This window comes from Hyperolius riggenbachi, chromosome 3, assembly GCF_040937935.1.
Source record: "Hyperolius riggenbachi isolate aHypRig1 chromosome 3, aHypRig1.pri, whole genome shotgun sequence".
NCBI classification, from domain to species: domain Eukaryota; kingdom Metazoa; phylum Chordata; class Amphibia; order Anura; family Hyperoliidae; genus Hyperolius; species Hyperolius riggenbachi.
In genome coordinates, this window is record NC_090648.1 from 306,269,537 (window position 1) to 306,292,999 (window position 23,463).

Here is a 23,463-nt window from a genome sequence, read left to right on the forward strand (position 1 = left end):
CTGTCCCCTCCAGGGGATCAAAGGTGATCGGCTGTTATAGGCTGAAGCCTATGACAGCTGAACACGGGGATTGGCTGGCGGGGGAGGGAGGGGGAGTACAGAAATGATAAAAAAGACACTTAGCCTTAAAGCTGCAGTGGCCCATTTTACAAAAAATGGCCCGGTCCTTAGGGGAGGTAAAGCCTGTGGTCCTGAAGTGGTTAAATGTGGATGCAGCTTTACTTCCACAGCTCTGGCCAACCTTCCCCCTCCATACATTTCTACATTCATTTACCTTCCCAAATGTAGTCTCTGTTCATAACATTCTCCTATATTCCAGCCTGCTTACCACCTTTTGTGCACTTCCAGTACATCCTTTGAGCTTGTCTGCTACTCTGTAAACCTTCAAGCATATCAAAGAGGCACTGTAGTGTAAAGAACATAATAAATACAATTTCTTATTTTTTTACACACCTGAAACAAGTATGTGGGTAATCCAGTCAACTGATCTGCATGCGTGCTCATGGTCTGTAACTAAAAGTATTAGAGGCAGAGTGTCAGTTGGACAACCAAGAAACTTGTATTGTTTAAAATGCAATAAATATGGCAGCCTCCATATTCAGGTTTCCTTTAAAGGAGCACTGAAGTAAGAGGAATATGGAGGCTGCCATGTTTATTTTGTTTTAATCAATACCAGTTGCCCGTCATCCTGCTGATCCTCTGCCTCTAATACTTTTAGCCATCGACCCTGAAGAAGCATGCAGCAGATCAGGTATTAATGGTATTATTACCAGATCTGAAAAGATTAGCTGCATGCTTGCTTCTGGTTTATTTCAGACACTACTACATGGCCATATCTGGGAAGATGCAGCGCTGAAAGCAAAGCTGTGGGCCAGTGGGCCTTAATGGTTTTCGGCTCCAAGTGGTATGGTTTGTTTGGTGGTATGGTCAGTCACTTCAAGCACACTAGCTCCCAAAAATGGGTTAAGATGAAATGGAGCCCTAGGCAAGATAGTAGCTTTAGCTGCCCTTTACGATCATTTTAGTAAGCTGAGGTGGGAGAGGTGTCAAAGAAGCTGGCAGAAGTGCCCCTTGACACCCATTAGGCACCAGGAACTGACCCAGGTTGCCTTGTGGGTGATCCTGCTCTTGCTAGCTCCTAAATGCAAAACACTGCAGGAAGTACTTACATACCTCCCAACTTTTTGAGATGAGAAAGAGGGACACTTTAAAGGGAAACTGAGTAAAATTATTTAAAATAAACATCTGATGTAGCTGAAAATTAACATTAAATACTTACCTCACCATCAGTTACTCTCAGAAGCTCACCATTTTCTTCTTACAGTGATCCCTTCCAGTTCTGACAAAATTGTGTCAGAACTGAAATATACCAGTTACTGTCAGTTATATATCAGCAGGTGTCAGTTCCAACTGAATGCGCAAGGTAATGTCCATGCTTCGCTATGGCTCAAGTGAGCGATATTACAGTTCAACAGCGTGCTGACCAGGAAGCTATTATTGGGGTAATGGCCATTTTCAAAATGGAGGACAGAGAATTCCATTGATCACAGTGGACAAACACGGAGCAGTGCTTTTCAGCGCTGCTAGATTTGGGTGCAGCCAGCGCCGCCATAGACTATAATGGCAATCAGTCTATAGCGGCGCTCAGTGAGTAACGTCGGCTCCGTCAGAAGACGGAGCCGAAGTTGCTTAAAAAAAACAATCGCTGGAAGCCGAATTATTTCATTCCCCCACTATCCATGGCGACCTGGAGGGGGAATAGTAATTAAAACAGCCCGGACTTGTGCAAGAAGCAGGATCAGCCATATACCGCTGTATCCTGCGCCCGGCGCCGATTTCAAATGTACTCGACAAACAGGATGCTGGAGAGGAGAAAGAGATTGGTGAATAGACTACACAGGAGGTAAGTATGAGGTGTTTATGTTTATTTTGACTTTTAATTTTCAGTTCAGGTTCTCTTTAAGACACCTCTAATCATGCTCCTATCACACCCCAAGCCAACTAAAAATGCATAAGCAAAGAATGTAATTTTAAAATTAAAACCACACTGGTATTTTCTATCATAACAATTTTTTCTCCATATTAACATTTTAATATTAGAAATATATCAATTTAAACATGGGAATAAAGTTTGGAGCCAATCAAACACGTTTTCAGTAGCAACATATTTTGTTACAACTGTCAAAGTTTCTATTTTTAATTTTGAGATGTATTTTTTCTTAGTGCCACTAGGTGGCAGTATCCTTTCTCCGTTCAGAATGGCCTGCATTGAGCTGTACTGTATTCCTCGCAGCGGCCGCTTAGCACGGAGGGGGCGGTGGCCTGACGAGGGGGGCGTTCTCCGGAACGCGTAGTGACGTCACCCCCTCCGTTGGTGCACGGCGTCCCGCATCCAGGAACCCATCGGAGCAAAGTGGTGTATGTGCAGAGTGCTGCTGTTGGCCACAGGGAGCCCGGGCTGTTGGTCGGTTCATGTGCCTTCGCTGCGGACGTGCCTGTAAGTGCATATTGTGCAGTGTATCTAATCCTGATGAAAGTGCAGCACGATCATGGGCGCTTCTTTTCCTCATTGTTAATGTATGCTGTTACCTAACTTCCAATCTGTTCCTCCAGTGACAGGAGGATCTGCCTGTGTAATGGTCAATGATTACAGATACATTGCCTGTAGATGCAATAGCTAATAGCTGCTTTAAAGTTAAATTATGCCCTGTTGATGATGGTAAAGAGAGAGAGAGAGAGAATGTAATACATATTTGAGAAGTATACAGATTCTTTATTTGTATAAAGGTATTTTATAGTGGTAGTCTGCTACAACCATTGCTGCTGTACCATAGATATTACTATTGCATTCATGCAATGTTGTGTGTTTATGCATTATATATAGATGATATTTTATGACATCCAGCTATATCTTGTCACTTATAATTCAACTCATTATCCCTGTATATATATATATATATATATATATATATATATATATATATATATATATATATATATATATATATATATATATATATATATATCTTGCAGTCCAACAACAAACCTAGATGGTTGGTAATGTAGTGGTCTTTTTCATTCAAATTCAGCACCTTACCCCAGTGAGAAGGTTCTAGTTGTTTACGTTGCATTCGAAAAATCCTGATGTGGATCTATCTGAATTTAATTCATGTAGCTTAATGCAAAATGTCTATTAGCTGGCCCAATATTATTGGTGGAGCCCCTGCTTGTAGTGTTGTTGGTTGTTCATTAGTCATAGTTATAGAAGTCAATGTGCCTTTTGGTTAGCCTAGTTACAGCTGCTGATGGCTCCTGTCTTTTAGTAGTTTCATTAAAGATAACCTGCCCTTTAGGCTTAGTTTGTACTGCCTAGATCACTTAGCAATTATGTTCTTGCAATTTTTTAAGAAATGTGCAATTTTTGTACTTCCTAAAAGCTCATTTTGCTACATTCCTGTTGTGCGGGTGAGAGGATGGGAATTGTAGGTTTGTATATGGAAATTGTCAAAGTAAGGCGAATTAGTACTGTGTAGTATAGTTAGATGACAGGATGTTAGTCTACTTTAGAGGACCCAGCAGTAATCCTCATAGGGAACAGTTCTCTAATCGCCATACCCTCTTACAGCACAAAGCGTTGTGATTGGACAGATAGTGAGTGTCGGTGAAGTTTACTACAACCTATTGGAAACCAGCAGTTCAAGAGGGGGCAGTCCACAGAATCACATTAGTTTAATTTCCCTATGCGGTTTCCTGCTGGGTCCCCTAAAGTAGACTAACATCCTGTCATCTAACTATACTACACACGGTTGACTGTGTGTGACAAGTGCACAACATAAACACGACCAACTGGCCGAACCGCACGACCTGTATGTCCACACGTCTAGACGGCTAAACGACCAATTCATTTACATACTGTGCACACAAGTGGAATGACGGACTACACATGCAAAACAAGTACAAGTCGTTCAAACGACCTGTGCACATGCATCAACTGCACAATATCACACCAACAGTCGTGTGAGTAGATCTGACAGTTAGATTGGCCAAACTGCCTGTTATCAGTCATTCGTCTTGTCGTTTGTACACGTACACACACTTGATTGTTGTCCAACAGACTTAAGCCAGACGACAATCTGGCAGTTTGGTTGAGCGTGTGTATGAGCCTCAGTGTTCTCCCCAAAATTTGTTTCCAGCTGGGTGGCATGAAAAAGTAATATAAGAGAATGCAGGGCCGTAGCTTCTGTGCACAACTCTGCTTATAGCATAAGAGGAGGTGAGCCGATGACAGCCGGGTGCTCATCAAAACTAGGCGGGCGGAGCACCTGGATAAAAGAGCCTGGGAAGAACACTGGGCTTTAAAGGAAACATCAGGCAAAATTTACTTCCCCACAATATATTTACCGGGGGCTTTCTCCAGCCCCTTGCAGCCGACATGTCCTACGCTGCATTTCCGCTAGCAGCCGCTGGTCCGGGGACCCTGGAGGTGCAGAGGTCAACCTTGGTTGTCCTTACTGTGTCTGCGTGAGTGCCGCTGTCAATCAAGTCCACATTGTCCACAGCGTACAGTGCAGGTGGAGAACTACTGCGTTTGCACTGTACACTGTGGACAACGTGGACTTGATTGACAGAGGCGCTCACGTAGGCGCAGTAGAGGAGGTCAGCCTCTGCACACGGCACAGACCCTGGGCTGGCGGCTGTGAGCTGAGATGCAGAATGAGACATGTCGGGTGCAAGGGGCTGGAGGAAGACCCCGGTAAGTATATCGTGGGGAAGTAAATTTTGAATGATGTTTCCTTAAAGAGACTCTGAAGCGAGGATAAATATTAACTTGTATTCCGGTCAATGACTATAACAGCTGCTAAACCGCCGCTATCACGCAGCAAAATGAGGGGTCTATACTCCCCAAATCCCCTCTGTGGTGCCCGGGGAGCGCTTCCTCAATGAGGCAGAGCTAATGGCTGTAGCTCTGCCTCTCAGCGCGTCAATCCCGGCTGATCGCCACCTCTCCCCGCCCCTCTCAATCTTCCTTCACAGAGAGGGGCTGGGGAGAGGTGGAGATCCGCGCGGCGATTGATGTGCATGGAGGCAGAGCTACAGCTGAAAGACTAAAAAAGTTGTGTATTTTGCAGGGGGATTTGGGGGCTATAAACCCCTCGTTTTGCCGCGGGATAGCAGCGGTTTAGCAGCTGTTATAGTCATTGACCGAAATACAAGTTAATATTTATCCTCGCTTCAGAGTCTCTTTAAATCACAGTAGGATGTTGCGTTGTGATGTAACGTTAAAGTCGCAACATAGCATTACAACGTATCGAAAAAAAAGGTGGTACGGCACATTAATGCTGCGTTACTGTAGCATACAGTAGGTACAGTGAAGCATATAGGCAACGAAAGTATGCTTCTCTGTATCTGGTAATGTGTGCGTTTAGACGTAACACACTGCAGCAGTGCATTACCATAATGCTACATGTTACAATGCAATGCTAACGTCGCACTGTGAACATCATTGCAGTGCGGTAAACTGCATTGTAAGACTTCGTAATGCAGCTCCGCAACGTCCCATTGTGAAGACCGTTATGGGAAAGAGGTGCCCTGGTGTTAATAAAACTATTAAAAACAGATACAATTGAGAAAATGAGGTGGCTTACGTCAGTATCGAGATCTTTGTGTAAACAAAGGGTTTTTATTTAGCACAGGCAAAGTGTTTCGTGGGTCTGAGCCTGCTTCATCAGGCCAATAACAGTGCCAAATGAAAAAAGCAGTCCAGCAAAGGGAGCCTCTGAACCTTTTTTCTTTTTTTTAGGGTGTCAAGACACCCCCACCCCTTCACTTCCCACTGTGAGCCTAGCTTAAGCGGTACAGTAAAAAAAAAGTAATGTTTTATGGATTACCCCCATATTTGTTTATATACAGAACGTAAAATTATATGTATTTATCATTTGAAGAGAATGTGGATACCGAGTGCCCAAATTTTCGATGCCCAAATTAGTCTCTGATCGCCGCTATAGTCGTAATCCCCCTTACGGCCTATGGCGGCGCCCAAATGATCGGTGCAGTAGTGCAATGAAATTGGCTGCTTCGACTAAAAGACATAGTCGAGTTTTTAAAAGTGTACCAGAGCTTGTATACATAACACGTTTTATACATACCTGGGGCTTCCTCCAGCCCCATACGCACGGATCGTCCCAACACTGCCCCCGCATGATCGGAGCCAGTCTGACGTAAGAGAAGTGCATTGTTTGCATATCTCTCCAGCAGCCGCTGGAGGGATACATAGAGGACGCATTTCTCCTGTGCAGACTGGCCTGACTGACGAAGGTGCGGGGACCCGGTATCGGAGCTGCAGAAAGGCTGAGGACGGTGGCGTGGGAGATATCCGTGCGTATGGGGCTGGAGAGAAGCCCCAGGTATATATAAAACGTTTTATGTATACCAGAAAACTGCAATTCTACTTCTCTCTCACGCGATTCTATAGACTGCGTTTCTGCATCCGTATTTGCACTCAGAAAACTGCTCCAATTTGGCTGCATAGGAAACGGGCCCTAAAGGTGCATGTTAAACAATGTATACAAGCTGGATTACATTTGGCCGATACATCTAATAAGGACTTTCTTGTACGAGAATCGAATGCTTGTACACGTGATACCCAAAGTCGCCTAAAAATTCAACATGTCTAACTGACCCTGAATGCATCGCTCTCCTCCTCACCCTGCCCACTGGAAGCTGCACAGTCATGCGGATTGTCTCTCCTTCTACCCTCCGTAGCAAGACATGTTGCTAGCCTCTAGGCATGCAATGCATTGTCTGTACAGCACATGGCCCCAAACTGTCGCTAAAGGGACAGAGCCCTGATCCATGCTGGGCTGCAGTACTGGTACCTGTGTGGAAGAGGCTGAGTTCATCTTACATAGAATTGTGCTTAATCTCCATTTAGCAGCACAGAGCTGTGATATGTACACAGTATGTAAACCTGTAGAACAAACAGTGCTTCTTATCTGCGTTTGATTAAATTGTTCCCAGAAGTGTTTTATGGAGCTACTTATTGTTTCAGTGACTAAGCAAATAATAAAACAATAATCCTTTCCTTCTCTGTAGTAGCCTAATGTATCCTGTTACCTAAGTTCCAATCTGTTTCTCCACTGGGGAAAAATAATCTGTTTGTGTAATAATAAACGACAAATGATACATTGCCTATAGCGGCATGAAATAGCTACTTTACAGTAGACAATAGCTGAATGCACTGTTGACTATTTTTTGATGATGGTAAATATGCATAGGAAATGTAATAAATCTTTGAGAACAACACAATAAATCTTTGAGAATTAGCTATTTAATTGAATTGATGGTATACCGGTATATAGAAGCTATCTGGTTTTTTTTTTCTCTTTTTCTTTTTAAATTCGTATCAGATTTCCAGTAATTTTTCCGATTGGATATCGATTGAAAATGAAGCAAGAGAACATAGACATGGAATGATATTCAGTATTTCAGTCATTATTTTTCAGCATGTCAGAGCTGCTTCTGATGGAGAAAGAGATTGATTTTGAGCTTGGGATCGGTTGCTGCAGATCAGTAGACTAAAAATGTTCAATTTTCTTGAAGTAGGAAGTAAGATCTGAAGTAAAATTTGCATGGTGTGTACCAGGCCTAATGCTGTGAATACACGGAGCGATCCGGCGATTAGCAGCCGGATCGACTCCCGCCGCGACTGCCCGGATCGATTCCCGCTCATCCCCGTGGGCGCTTCCTTATCTTCTGCTCTAATCCCCGCTATTGTCCGCCCACGGGGATCGAGCGCGAAATTGGTCCGCGCGGGTATCGGACAGGTTGGAAATTATCAGCTGGGAGCATCAGCGGCTCGATACACGGTACAGAAACGTACTGTGTATCCCCAGCATTATTCTGTGAATACACGGAGCGATCCGGCGGCTCGATTAGCCACCGGATCGACTCCCGCTGCGTCCCCCCGGAGCGATTCCCGCTCGTCCCCGCGGCCGCCCGGAGCGATTCCCGCTCGTCCCCGTGGGCGCTTCCTTATCTTCTGCTTGATTCCCTGCTATTGTCCGCCCGCGACGATCGAGTGTGGAATCGATCCGCGCGGGTATCGGACAGGTTGGAAATTATCAGCTGGGAGCATCAGCGGCTCGATACATGGTACAGAAACGTACCGTGTATCCCCAGCATTAGACTGCTAGAAGAACTATGTAACAAGGCTGCCGTTATGCTATGGAATTTACATGCTTCACCTCTCCTCTAGAATCCCCTTCCATAACACATCTCTAACCTTTGAAATCTCGCTCCCTAAAAACCCACGTTTACCGACAAGCTTATGCTCTACCTTAAGTCTTTCCCCTTCGACTTCTGGCTGAGTTGTACCCATTACTAGATAACCTAAAAGAACCCTGCCTCTAGGTATACATATTGAATACTACCCCAGCTAATGCCCCCACCCATTATACCTTTACATTTTAAGCTTGCAAGGGCGGGGCTCTCTCATCCTTTTTGTACCTTGAAATTTGTTATACAGTTTATTCATTGTGCTACATCTGTCACTGTTATCACCAATTCTGTAATTTGTACCAGTGTCTATATTTGTTGTTCACTATTGTCTGTATTATTATGTTCCCAATTTTTGTTTCTTTGTACAACGTTACAAATATATTGTGCCTTATAAATCAATAATATTAGCATTGCATTCATACAGGTAATGTTATATAATTGTATAGTATGTACAGGTGACTTTCCACTTTGTGCTGCATCTTGTCATTTTCATACATATCAGTATTCCTGTATGTAAGCTAAATATTGCAGTGTTCATGGAGTTATTGAACTTGGGCTAAGCATATCTGGCAATCTAATAACAAATATGGATGGCTGGTAAAAATGATATTTTCTTTACAAACTTATGCAACCCTTTAGGCTACATTCACAGTGGGATGTTGCATAGTTATAAAGTCTTGTAACGCAGCTTACCAGACTGCAATGATAATCCTATGGGACGTTCACAGTCCAACGTTAGCGTCAAATTGTAACGTGTTGCGCTATGGTAACTGACTGCTGCAGCGTGTTATCTCTAAACGCACACGTTAGCAGGTACAGGAAAGAATTCCTTTCATTGCTTGTATGCTTTACTGTACGTACTTGTATGCGATGGTAACGCAGTAATAATGTGCATTACCACTTTTTTTTTTTTTTTTTTTCGTTACGTTGTAATGCTGCATTGCGACTTTAACGTCGCATTACAAGGCAACATTCCAATGTGAATAAGCACTTAACCTTATACCCAATTACATTCAACAGACTTTTCCAGTGGGAACAATCCAAATATTTACTTTGCATCAGAGAAGTCTTGATGTGGCCAAACTGGACGTATGTTTCTTGATTGGTATTCATAATATCCAGTGTTCTCCCCAGACATTTTTTCCAGCCAAGTGGCATGAAAAAATAGCTGGGTGAGATGAGAGAATGGAAGGCTGGCGCTTTTCTGGACAACTCTACTTGTGTCAAAGGAGGAGGTGACCCGATGACAGCTGGTTGCTCACCAAAACTAGCTGGGTTAAGCACCCGGCTAAAAGAGCCTGGGGAGAACACTGGTGTCTAGAATCTAGTACACTACCATTGTTGGCAACACTACCATTGTTGGCTGTAGTGGTCTTGGTGGGCTGTTTATTCTTCAGTTGTAGGGAAATGTAGTTGCTTTTGGGTACATTTGCTGGTGGCTCCCTTTTTAGCAGTGGTGTTAGAGCAAGTCTGTCCTTTATTCCATTTTTCAGTAGCTGTGACACTCTCTCTCTCTGCTTTTTGAAGTAATGAACAAGCTCACCGTGGCATGTTTCTGCTGTTGCTTTTTTCCCCCATAGATTATTTTTGCATCTGTTCTTTGCCTACATTGGTTGCTGCTATCTTGATGCAGCGTGTGCACAATGCACATAAACCTGGCTAAATCCTGTGCTTTCTTAAAGCAAACCTGAATTGGGATGAAAAAAAAAATAACTTAGATACTCAAGAAGAGGAAAGACCTGGATTCCATAGATCCTTCCTGGTACTCTCTCCGTCCCCTTGTTCCAGCGCTGTCCTGCGATCACATTTTGCACCTTCGGAACTCCTTGGAAGGCTCGGAAGCACTCGCATGTGCACAGTATGGCTCTGCTCATCTTCAGAAGTACTTGAAGTGCGAGTACTTATGAAGGCTTCCGAAGAGTTCTGAAGACATATTCTGACATTCTTATCCGTGACCCCAACGAGGGTTCCAGTGGTGGATTGAGGGGTCAGACAGAGAAGACTGGGGAATCTCTATTGGTTCCAGAGCCTTCCTTCCTTCTTCTTTAGTGAGTATCTTACTACTTTCGGTTCAGGCTTCCTTTAAAGTGGATCCGAGATATACTTTTACTCATTGCATAATAGTGTTCTTTACATATAGTTTATAGGGATTTCCTCCAGCCAAATACTTGTTTTGTTTTAATGCTCTAATTCCCTATAAACTAAACAAGCCTCGCCCACAGCTTTTCACAGTGCCTTGGCACTGTAGCAAGGGCTTACGGGAGCTGTCTGGGCAGAAGGAGGAGGCGGTTACTAGCCAGAGATTTCAGAGGCGGAGGGAGGAGGAGAGGCAAGCTGATAGCATCCCTAGCCCTCAGCCTGTGACAATGTGACAAACAACATGGCTGCCCTCATTGTATCACAGGAATAAATAATCATAAACTTTTGAAGCTGTTTGCAGCTAGATATGCTGTGTAAACTATCTAAACTTTCGATAATATATATAGACAAGTTACTTGTTAGTTTTTCATCTCGGATTCTGAGCCATTCTTGTTGGCCTTGGCTGTGAATTAAGCATGCATAAAAGTTGCACCCCCCCCCCCCTTTACCCCCAGGCTTATCTTAAGATTTGGAAAAGTGCTAGTTTACATAACCGCAACCCTTGAGCATGTTGTTTTCCTCCTTACACGCTCTGTTGTGCCATCCGTACCTTTAGGTAGATCCTGTATCTATCCGCTAGTAATTTCTGTATAGTTGTTTTTTTTTGTTTTGTTTTTTACACTAACTGTGAGCTATATATCTATGTGTCCTTAAAACTTTGTATTAAGGCAAGGTGTACTGTAATTTCTGTCAAGTCCTAGCTAAAGTAGATTTCTGTGTTTTTATGTGAATGGTCTTTCAGTATGACTTGTTTCCTCCAAGCCTGCTTCTGGTGTTCCTGCCCAATGTCCCTCCTGTCTTGGAGGAAGTTGCAAGCTTCACACCTAGGCTTGAGTCTTTTCACTTCCTGTTCTCCAGGAGCAGCAGGTTTAGAAAGCAGAGCTCGGATGCAGCAGGATGAATACCCACTAGATATAGCAAATTACTTGATTTACCATTTTGTTACTTCAAATTTTGGCTTTACTTGGACTTCAATTAATTATCATACTTGTGTGTCTGCCTGCCGTGTAATGGGACTGCACGGACTAGAACTGGCAAGACACCATTCAGTTGATGAAAGGCTGCTCAGAGGTTTGAGTTTGATCACATTTGAATGCTAAACTGATTGAAATCTTTAGTTTGCATGGTTTACAACCGCTCAAGGCAGTACTAAATGATCTGTTCGCCGACATTTGATTAAATATTTTATTGCATTTTTGATCTGCCAGTCTCAAAATTGATTGGAAGGTATTGATCACCTTTCTGCGAAGCAAAAGATTTTCAGCAGACTTCATCAAAAGGATCAAATCTTCCTAAGGCCAGGGACCCACTACAAATAGGAAAGTGCTCTCTCAATTGCTAGCGTTTTTGTTTAAGGCTAGTTACACACCAGGACGTTGCATTTAGGGAACGCTATAGGGCACATACCGTGCCCCTAACGCAACGCCTGGTGCTCTCTGGTGTGAACGTCGGAGTAAGCCGCGTTGTTCAGCTCACTCTGGCGTCCGTGATGCCGTGATGCGTACTCTTGGACGCATGCGGCACCACGTGGTCCCGCCCGGCCAATCACCGCACAGAGCGGCCGCTCCAGGATGTAAACACTGCACGTCACTGAGTGCAGTGAATATTAATTAGCCATGTGCCCGGCCGCTCTCCCCTCCTCCCCAACATGACTGAGCATGTGCAAACAGTTTAACGCGGCTTAGCCGCGTAGAATGCACAGCATGCAGCACTTTGCTGCATTACAATGTAACGCAGCGTGGGCAGTGTGAACAGCCCACTTGTGTTACATTGCTGTGCGTTGGGGGAGCGTTACAGGCTGCACTAACGTGCGCCTGTAACGTCCCTGTGTGCAAGAAGCCTTAGTGCGCGTAAGCAATTTGACGTGTTTGTTTTTTATTTGATTTTTTTTATTTATTTATTTTTGCAATTTAGGTATTGTATTGAGCCCAAGCACTCAGCAACTGGCCTGAGTGATAAAGATGCTAATCCTGCATGCAAAACTATCAAAACTTTTTCTGCTGTTATGATTTGGAGTTATCACATACTTAAAGGGGCACTACAATGAAAAAATGAAAATGTAAAATATGCGCAAACATGTACAAATAAGAAGTACATTTTTTCCAGAGTAAAATGAGCCATAAATTACTTTTCTCCTATGTTGCTGTCACTTACTGGTTTTGGACTAGTCCATCTCTTTATAGGGGATTCTCAGGGATATATTTCTTTTCAAAAGCACTTAGTGAGTGGCAGTTGCTCTGTCCAACTGCCAAAAAACTGTGTAGCGAGCAGGGAAGCTAGTCCAACATCATTGTTTGAGGCTAAGTTCACAGTGGGACGTTAAAGTCGCACGTTAAAACAGCATTTAACGCAAAATAACTCACTGCAATGAAAAATCAATGACCTGTTCACAGTGCACACGTTGCATTAGTGTCTAATGCTGCACGTTAAGTAAAAGTACTGCATGCAGTGCGTTATACGCGTTATTAGCTGCGTTAGACTGTTTGCACATGCTCAGTAATGACTTGGAAGCATACTTTTCATTGCCTGTATTTTTTACTGTATCTGCTGTGTGTAACGGTAACGCTGCGTTGCCACTTTTTGGGCGCGTTGCGTTGTAAGTTTGCGGTGCGACTTTAACGTGGCATCAAAACGCAACGTTCCACTGTGAATCTAGCCTCAATCCTTTTAAGAGAATATCTTTATGAAGAATAAAAGCCTTGCTGAGAATCCCCTATGAAGAGATGGACTAGTCCAAAACCTGTCACTTCTGTCAGTTCTACTGCCTACTGTAAGTGACAGCATTATAGGAGAAAAGTAATTTATGGCCCATCTTACTCTGGAAAAAAAGTACTTCTTATTTGTATATGTTTGCACATATTTTAAATTTTACAGTTTTTCGCTGTAGTGCCCCTTTAAGGAGTACTGGTCCTTTAGTAGTCAGTGCCAAACAGTTGCATGCTGGAGGTTCTTTTTATCTATAATCTATTCCTCCTCTTCCATTTATTTCCCTGCCTAGCTGCTTATTTGAAACACGATCCCCTGCTCACTTGTGTTTACAAGCAAGACTGAGGCGACTCAGCGATTGGATGAGAAAAGAAAAACAAAGTAAAGGGCAGAAATGACATCAGGATTTAGCCTAAACTGTGGGCAAAAGACATGGCCCCCACCAGGAACAGAATTCTCTTCATTTACTATATAACATTCACTGAAATCAAAACGTGAACAGTACAATACATGTGTTATGTAAGTAGATCAAGTATTTATCTACCTATATATGTGTTTTTTTTTCCCCCTGGCATAGTATGGCTAATCCTTCTGCTTTAAAAAAAAAACGTTCAAGAGTGCTCTAGTGGGTCATAGGCCTAAAATGGACAGTTACAGCTAAGCATGTTGTCTGTATGTTAAATTGTATGGAGCGTATATGTATATTGTTTGTGTAGATATTTCTACAGTTTTCATACAGCTTTTGTGGGAACTAACAAAATTTGAATACTACCGTAGTAAACAATAAATATCTTCACTACTGTTTACACAGAAATCCGGCCATGATTTCCATAGTAAGCTCACTCCAACAGCACTCGACTTTGTATGTGTAAACAGTGTTCTGGGTCATGGTCTGGACCATTATCTAAATGAGTAGGATTATTCCTTGCTCTATCTGCTTTTACAAGCTAATATAGGTTAGTATACCTTTCTCCACTACTGTCTAGGGATATTGCTTTTTACAAATAGTGAAGGACTATGACTTGAATATAGATACGACGTAGTATTGTTAGAATGTTTTAAATTACGCCAAAGCAAGTACTAGACCATATTATGTGACGCTGCACCTATTATCTATGCAACATTAGTAAACATGTTGTAAGGATGATCTAAGTAATACCCAATACAACTCAATGTTTCATTCTTATTGTTCACATGCGTCCGTTCAAACAGATCTGTTACGCACGATCCGCTTAACGGACCGCAGGTTTCCTCCCTGCAGCAATTTTCCAGACCACTGGGCCCAGCGAAACGGATGGTGAAGCACTGCATTGGGGACAATGAGAAAATGGAACGTTTCTTCACACTAGTGAAGAAACAGACCTTTATAAATAGAAAAATCCACTTTAAGGGTGGGGTTCTGGGGGGGATGTGGGGAAACGGAGCAAAAGCAGCAGAACGGAAACGGAGTGGCAACGCAGTGAAGACGGATCTGATCGACCGGTGATCAGATCAGTTTTCACTGATCCGTTTGCCACTCTAATGCAAGTGTGAACCCGGCCTTAACATTTCTCTGTGTTTTGTGTTTTTGTATGCAGTTGCTTTTTTTCATGCAGTTTGGTGAATTTGGGCCCAGGTTAGCTTATGTATTTTTGACAATGCCTAGCTGCAAGAGTTGCTGTGTATTAGCAGCACTGACTAAATGTAGTGGGTCTTCTCTTCAGAACCCTCAGTGTACTGTTGCCTGAATTTAGTGCTGTGCGATTTCTGGACACTCCCAAAGCTGAAAAAAAACTCTTTTCTCCTCAGTTGATGAAAGGAAAACCACCATGGCCGCAGGGCAAACATTGATGAAATGTTTTCTTTGAAACATCTTTGAAATAACAATGCATCCAGTGTGAAGAAAACGACTTGGATTTTTTTTTCCAAGCCTGTAGTCATCAGATTCAGAATAAAAATTTCAATCTCATTACTTTACCATCAGCACTTGTATTGTGACGCTATATATCTAGAGACATACAAAGCACTGTGGTCAGTCAACTCTCTATTATGGCACTACGTTAAAGCTCAACAAGTCTCCCAAACAGTAAAAAAAAACAATACCTGTTACTTGACCAGGGCTGTGGAGTTGGTACAAACATCCACTGACTCAGACTCCTCAGGTTAGGATTCCTACGAAATGCATCTCTTAACTGCCAACACTTAGGAATTTTAAAATACAACTGAAGTGAGAGGGATATGGAGGCTGCCATATTTATTCCCTTTTAAACAATACCAGTTACCTGGCTAGCCGGCTGATCTTCTGCCTCTAATACTTTTAGTCATAGACTAAAACTAGTCCTTAGTAAGAGTACTTGTAGAAGACAGGAACAAAGAACATCTATCAGGCCCTAGGCAATATAACTGTGGGTAGATGTAAGAGTGATGTGCAGGTATTCTGCAGGGGAATGAGGGGATTCTTCCTCCATTACACATTCTTCATGCACAATCTGAACCAGGTTTATGGGTGATAGACAACACCTCTGTGTTCAATGTGCACGACCTTCTCAGTGGATTCCCTGCAGCTCTGTGGAGAGTGCATATGTAGAGTATAGTACTACTGTGTAACAAAGTAAACCTGAGACAGATGAAATGTAAAGTTTTATACATACATGGGGCTTCCTCCACCCCCCTTCAGTCCCTCGCTGTCCTCCTCCGCCACCTGGATCTTCTGCTATGGGTCCAGGTACTCGAGCCAGTCGGGTGTAGTGCGCATGCACAAACTCCGCCGCTGGGTGCGTAGTGCACCTGCGAAAATGTTTCTGGCTGTGGGAGCGGCACGTGGCTGGACTGCGCAGACTAGCTGAATTACCGGGGCTCATAGCAGAAGATCCAGGTGGCGGAGGAGGACAACGACTGGATTAGCCCGCCTGAATGGGGCTGGAGGAAGCCTCAGGTATGTATAAAACTTTTTTCTTTTCATCTGTCTCAAGTACCCATTAATTTGTAGTCCCCAAACCAAATTTTAACATATCAAATGATTTGATTTCATGAGCAAAGGGAGTGCGTACATTTGCATAAACCAGCATTAACGCAGAATTATTTCCATCTCATTGACCATCTCTATTAGTGACACAGCTACACATCAGGCTTTATTCTTACAGCATAGATGTTATTTAGATAGTATTTAGTATATACTGTATATTCCTGCGTATAAGACTACTTTTTAACCCTAGAAAATCATCAGAAAAGTTGGGGGTCGTCTTATACGCCGGGTGATACACCCTATCCTGTGACAGCCTCTCAGATCTCGCTGCTGAGAACTGTAGTGAAGCAGTGCAGGTGCACATTTGCAAGATCTGAGAGGCAGAGAAGGAGATAAATAGGATACAAGGGTGCGCCAGAAGGGTAAAAGAGGCGTGTTTTAAAGGCACAGCGCAATCTATTCTTCCGTACCGCTCTGATAAACAGAGAGACAGGGAGAGCTGACCAATCTGCTTAGGGAGAGGGAAAGTTGACCAATCCAAGCAGTCAATCGCCTGTATACTGTTATATACTGGGTACCACATACAGTACAGCACCAGTATCTGTTCATACATAGCACCAGTATATCATGTATTAATTATTTAGTGTGCGTTGGAAGAGGGGTAGTCTTATACGAGTATATCCCAAACTCTATATTTTAACTGGAAAAGTTGGGGGGTCGCCCAGTCGTGTTATACGCCGGAATATACGGTATATACTCCGCCACCATTGAATCGATCCTCTGCTCCTCCATCCTGGTCTGGTACACCGGCGCCAGCGACAGGCTCACACTTCAGAGGGTCATCAGGGCAGTGGAGAGGGTGATTGGGAGACCTCTTCCCCATCTTGACCTCCTACACAAGAGAAGGCTGAGATCGAGGGCGTTAAGGATCGCCAACGATTCCACTCACCCGGGCCACCGCTACTTCTGTCAGCTCCCACTGGGATGGAGGCTACGGGCCATCTCCACAAGGACTTCCAGACACAGTAACTCTTTCTTTCCCGCGGCCGTCAACCTCCTAAATTCCCTCCTCATACTCCCATCTTCACACAATAACTGATAGGCCATTCTTGTCTTTTGACCTGTTATGGGTGCTGTATAACTGCTGCTCTTGCATGTAATGCAAATGTTAGTGCAATATAATGTGAATGTTAATGCTTGACCTCTGTGTATAAGTGTAATGCAACTTCTGTTCTGCTGTTCTATGCTACCTATCGCTGTCTATTCTGAGCTATATGTACTGTGCCAAACCCAATTCTGGGCATGACCCAGTCATGCTTGGCGAAATAAAGAATTCCTGATTCCTGACAATCCGATATGTATATCTGACTTTAAAAATACTCGGACTGCTTTATTGAAGCAGCACGAGTAACTATTTTTTGATTGGTTTATTTCATTTTTGTGGACTAAGCACAGCTATTACTGTATATATAAATTATTGATGACTATTATCTGAAAAATTGAACAATTTATCATATTTTCTATCTTAATTACAGTTTAAATTCATTAGGAGTCGGTGCATTTTCATCCGACTCCGACTCCAGATACCCAAAAATTACTCCGACTCCACAGCCCTGTACTTGACTGCACTCATCACTACTGTAGGTGCCCACTGTTTGGCCTACACATTGTTGAAGAGCAGTGTGTAATATGGTGTGAGGAATAACTGGGGCTGCTTTTGATGCTCAGTAGTGCCCTATTCTACAGAGTAGTAAGGTGCATCTAAATCACTAGAGTCTTTATTTAAGACATTTAACATTCACTATTAGTAGATTGAAAATAATGCACATGAAAAGCTATTCTGGCAGTTCACATTTTTATCTGAGGGAAATTAATAAATGCATGTGATATTTATGTGTTAAAGGGAACCTGAAGCAAGAGTGATATGGAGGCTGCCATATTTATTTATTTATTCTTTTTTAAAATGGACCTGAACTCTTGCACAGACGCAAGGAACATAGAGAAATGCACCTTGTTTGTGTTCAGAGAGAAGAGCTTTAATTACCCCCCTCCCCCCAATCTTCAACTAATTACTAGTGTAAGCTCAGAAATTTGGCAGTCCTCGGCAGACACAGCTAATATGTAAACACAGGATGTTAACCCTTTGTCTGCTTCCATGAAAGCAGGAAGCAGACACACTGAAGATTTATTGCAGGAGTTGTGTAAGCTGTAACAAAGAAATGTTTTCTTTAATTATGGTTATGCTGTTGCTTATCCTTAAGAGCAGAGAGTAAGTTCAGAGTTCAGGTCCACCTTAAACAATACCAGTTGCATGGCATTCCTGCTGGTCTTTCAGGCATCAGTACTGTCTATCGCACACCTGAAACAAGCATGCAGCTAATCTTTTTTGTGAGGAAACCTCTGATCTCTATGCTTGTTCGGGGTTATGGCTAAAAGTATTAGAAGCAGGAGAATAGCAGGACAGCCAGGCATTGTATTTAAAAGGAAATAAATATGGCAGCCTCCATACCCTCTCACTTTGGTTTCCCTTTAAGTTGTGTGTGCATGCATGTACGTATGTATTGTGCTGTTTCACAATACTGATTGCATAATGTTTTTATGAAGCATGAAACTCCAATACATTATATCTGAAGTTGCACTATGGTGGCATGCTTTGGGCTGTACAATGTAGCCAGATGCAATGATTATGTACAAGGTGTGAAGTAGTCGTCTGTATTATTGAAAATAAAATGTATTTATAACTTTTATGCCATGTGAAATATTGGCAGAATGAATATATGTATCCTCCCTTTTACATTGTGTAAACAATCTGTCACATGAAACACACTATCTATCATCTGCTGCTGGGAAGAAGTGAAATGAGAGGCAATACTGTGTTACTGAGATAAGCAGGGAAGACATCTTGCTGGAGCCATGCCAGTGTGTGTGCATGTACTGTTAATATGAAGCGGTTGTGCCTCTGAGGAAATTGCTAATGTAGCTTCTGAAATGAAAATGGACAATGCAGTGGCTGACAGAGATTCACTATTTTTGTGTTGCAGGTACAGGAATGTGTGACTCATGACATGCCAAAAGGGAAGCCCTCTTTCCCAGACTCCCATCTATTTCACGCAGAAGACTTGCCAAGTAAGTGTCTCATTTCTATGAGAATTGTTGCAGTTTGTTTCTGACTTTAGGACAGTTACGCCTCAAACATAATCAAACATTTGTCCTGTTTGCGTTAAAGGTCAGTTCCTGTCAAATCCCTTTTAGCTTTAGGTTACAGCTTCCAGAGTTTTTGCTAAATCGTTACTGGAGTTTCTTTTTCCTCTCACATCTTTTTATTATCTCCATGACCTTGTATACTTGTGTGATCTTTGTTGGTGTATGACAGTGGAAATGATGGTCAGCATGAAAACTTAATACAGCTGTTAAGTTTTCACCATTTTGCAAAACCTTTTTTTCTTATGGCCTTCCCACTTCCTGCAAAGAAAAATTTTCCTTGATGAGAACACAGGGTAAAGTACTCACCTAAAGGTGGATCAGGAATCCACAGCAACAGACGATGCAACAAACGAGCCAATCACCGATCCATCTTCTACAACCGTGTACCTTGCGAACGAGAGACAGGCGAGAATGAGACTTTAAAAACTATCACGGTAATTAGCAGAGGAGTCTATGGGAATCGGAACGATAATCCGAGATGGGATCCATTGTGATGGTTGCAATCGCCGCACAACACTAAACATGGTTTAACTGACTTGCGTTAAACGATGTTACATGATATAAAAAAAACCAATTGTTAACCGTTCTTTTCTTTGTGAAACGGCGAGCAATTTCATGCAGATGTGTACCAGCCTAATGATTTACATGGGCCATTAGCTCTAATGTTCTTTCTTAGGCAGAAAGATACTGAAAAACTGTGCACAATATGAATGGAGGATGTTATGCTTTCAAGGGTTTTTTTTTATCTAGAGAAATCTACACCATGTCAGGTTTAAACCGTCACATGCATGGTGACCAGATGAGTTTAAAGGTAACCTATAGTAAATTATGTTTTTTTTTTTTTTCCCAACTACATGGTTTACTTGACATGCTTGAAACAAAACTTAATTGCAGTTTGCCGTTTTATATGTCCAGAAAATTCTACAGTTTTTCGCATTGAAGGAAACAGGAAGTGAGAGAAATGTGAAAAGTACCTTGCTTAGAAACATGGTCTTCTTGCGTCAGTATGCATTATATTTCATTGCATTCCTGTTCCTATGAATAACCTTTAAACAAATTATTACTATTATTTTGTATTTATATAATGAGTTTTCCTGAAAAATGTACCATGCAGTGAGTTCGAAAAAAATGCACTGCGAGTGCAAAAGTAATTCAACACAGTGAGCAGTGTGAATGGATGTGATTTGCCAAACAAGTACATTTACAAAAATGTACACAAGCATGAAAAGGTTTTGGTTATTGTGCTGCTAAACAGTTCATTTCTTCACCATGCCTTTTGGTGCAGCCATAGATTTCAACAGCATCTATTTGAGCCAGTTGTATGACTTGCATGTGAGCAAGTGGCTATAAGCTGCAGTTTATCATTAGGGTGCCTACACTCTGCTAATTCATAGCCAAGCTATTCTGGTGCTTCTAATAGCTGTTCTGCCATAATCTCCTAATGTATGTATTCAGTACCAGGGTTGAAGACTCACAAGAGTATTGATTAGAGTTATGCTGGATCCACACGGTGCGTTCGCGCACTCGATTTCCTGTCGATTCGTTTATTTCTAACATGTCCGATTTGGATTTCGATGGATCGTTAGGTTGATTCGGCAAACTTTGCATGCGAATCGACCTAACGATCCATCGAAATCCAAATCGGACAGGTTGGAAATAAACGAATCGAGCGGGAAATCGAGTGCGCGAACGCACCGTGTGGATTCAGCATTAGAGGCCAGGGTAATGTTAGGTGGGATAGTGTTCGGCAATACAATGGGGCAGGGTAGAGTAGAAGACTAGAATTAGGAATTTAGGGTTAGGCATTAGAAGAGGGTTCACGATGGGATAGGAGGTGGCTACAGTTAGGCATTGGGGTGGCGATTAGGGTAGGGAAGGAGATTAGGTTTCTGGAAAAATAACTGGGCCTTTTAATAACAGACTATCATTGGGTTAGAAGTGGAAGAATATGCTAAAGCTCTGTTCACACTGCAAAGGAAACAAAACACTTTTTGTCAGTTCTGCTGAATCACGGTGGATCACAAAAGCTGACAGTCAAACACACCGTATGTTATTAATACAGGGCTGTGGAGTCGTGGAGTCGGAGTCGTGGAGTCGGAGTCGTGGAGTCGGGCAATTTTGGGTGCCTGGAGTCGGAGTCGGGAAAAAATGCACCGACTCCGACTCCTAATGAATTTGTAACTGTAATTAAAATAGAAGATATGATAAAATGTTCTATTTCTCAGATAATAGTGATTAAAAGTAATGTATATATACAGTATAAATACAGTAATAGCTGTGCTTAGTCCACAAAAATGAAATAAACCAATCAAAATTAGTTACTTGTGCTGCTTCAATAAAGCAGTCCCCGTATTTTTAAGGTCAGATATACATATCTGATTGTGACTGTATATATGATGTGTACACAGGAATCTCTTATATATACTAAATAACATCTATGCTGTAAGTATAAAGCCTGATGTGTAGCCGTGTCACTAATAGAGATGGTCAATGAGGTGGAAATAATTCTGCATTGATGCTGATTTATGCAAATGTATGCACTCCCTTTGCTGATGAAATCAAATAATTTGATATGTTCTTAAAATTTGGTTTGGTGACTACAAATTAAAGGGTAACTGAGACGGATGAAAAGTAAAGTTTTATACATACCTGGGTCTTCCTCCAGCCCCCTTCAGGCTAATCAGTCCCTCGCTGTCCTCCACCACCCGGATCTTCTGCTATGAGTCCTGGTAATTCAGCCAGTCAGCGCTGTCCAGCCGCATGCCGCTCCCACAGCCAGGAACATTCTGCACCTGCGCAATAGTGCTGCACAGGTGTAGTATGCTCCTGGTGGCGGAGTGTGTGCATGCGCACTACGCCTGACTGGCTCAAGTACCTGGACTCATAGCAGAAGATCCAGGTGGTGGAGGAGGACAACGAGGGACTGATTATCCTGAAGGCGGCTGGAGGAAGCCCCAGGTATGTATAAAACTTTAATTTAATCTGTCTCAGGTTTACTTTGTTACACAGTAGTACTATACTCTACATATGCACTCCCCACAGAGCTGCAGGGAATCCACTGAGAATGCTGTGCACATTGAACACAGAGGTGTTGTCTGTTTACAATCTCCTTCTTCCCCTGCAGAGTACCTGCACATCATTCTTACATGTACCCACACTTACATTGCCTAGGGCCTGATAGATGTTCTTTGTTCCGGTTTGTACCTTTTACAAGTACTCTTACCAAGGACTAGTTTTAGTCTAAAAGGAATAAATATAGTAGTCTACATATCCTTCTCACTTCAGTTGTCTTGTAAAATTCCTAAGCGTTGGCAGTTAAGAGACGAATTTCATGTTACATACTTTTAATCAACAAAATTGTAATATGCAAATTAGAGGAGTCGGAGTCGTGGAGTCGGAGTCGGTGGAATCCTAAACTGAGGAGTCGGAGTCAGAGTCGGTGGATTTTTGGACCGACTCCACAGCCCTGTATTAATACGATCCTTTTTACACTAGTCAGTCCACAATGGGGGGGGGGGGGGGGGGGGTTGGGGCGGGGTGCGCAATGCAAACATCCGACCTGCACAATTTTTATGGACAGTGGGTGCTTTTCGCGCAGAAAATGCATCTGCTCTAGACCACAATACACTATCGGAGCGCACACTGCTCTATACGCCCCCACATAAGGAGTTGTACCGATATTGTGACTTTTAAAGGTTTTTGCTACTGATCCAGAAACCGTATGCAGCTGATGTTTTTTTTCTGATTCCACTTGTTGCATGCTTGTTCCAGGGTTGCGGAGAAAGTTGACAGGCGACTGGCATTGAAAAGTATGTTAAGAAGACAGCCCCTATGCTTCTGCTAAGTCTTTTTGCAGTTAATAATTTATAGAATATAATAGAAGTGTCTTGGTCTTTTAACTATGTAAACTTCATTGTAAAAATTCATACAAACGTGTGTATTTTCCCCTCTTGATAGTACCAAGTATTGTCAGTGTACTACATCAGTAAGGAATGAATCAAAGTACTGATTGGTTTATATTTGCATTGCCTTTGCTGTTTGCTTTTCAGCTCTGTTCCTTCATACAGCAGCATAGGGTGAACAGAGGTAAACAAAGCATGTAACTCAGGATTTGGAGAGTGCATGATAAATGCAGTGCCAGGCACAGCTGTGCTCCACGATCTGGAATATGCCTTACCATTAACACACACTCC

General features: G+C 42.6%; 1 protein-coding gene across 2 annotated transcripts in view; it reads left to right on the forward strand.

The window, feature by feature from the left end:
- The first annotated feature begins 2,378 nt into the window (after positions 1-2,378).
- OSBPL8 (oxysterol binding protein like 8) overlaps positions 2,379-23,463 on the forward strand; it is a 289,354-nt gene continuing 268,269 nt past the window's right edge. For both annotated transcript variants that reach the window (XM_068276646.1, XM_068276647.1), the window contains exons 1-2: positions 2,379-2,497; positions 19,108-19,192. The gene's annotated coding sequence lies outside the window, so the exon portion shown is untranslated. The remainder of the gene's footprint in view (positions 2,498-19,107; positions 19,193-23,463) is intronic.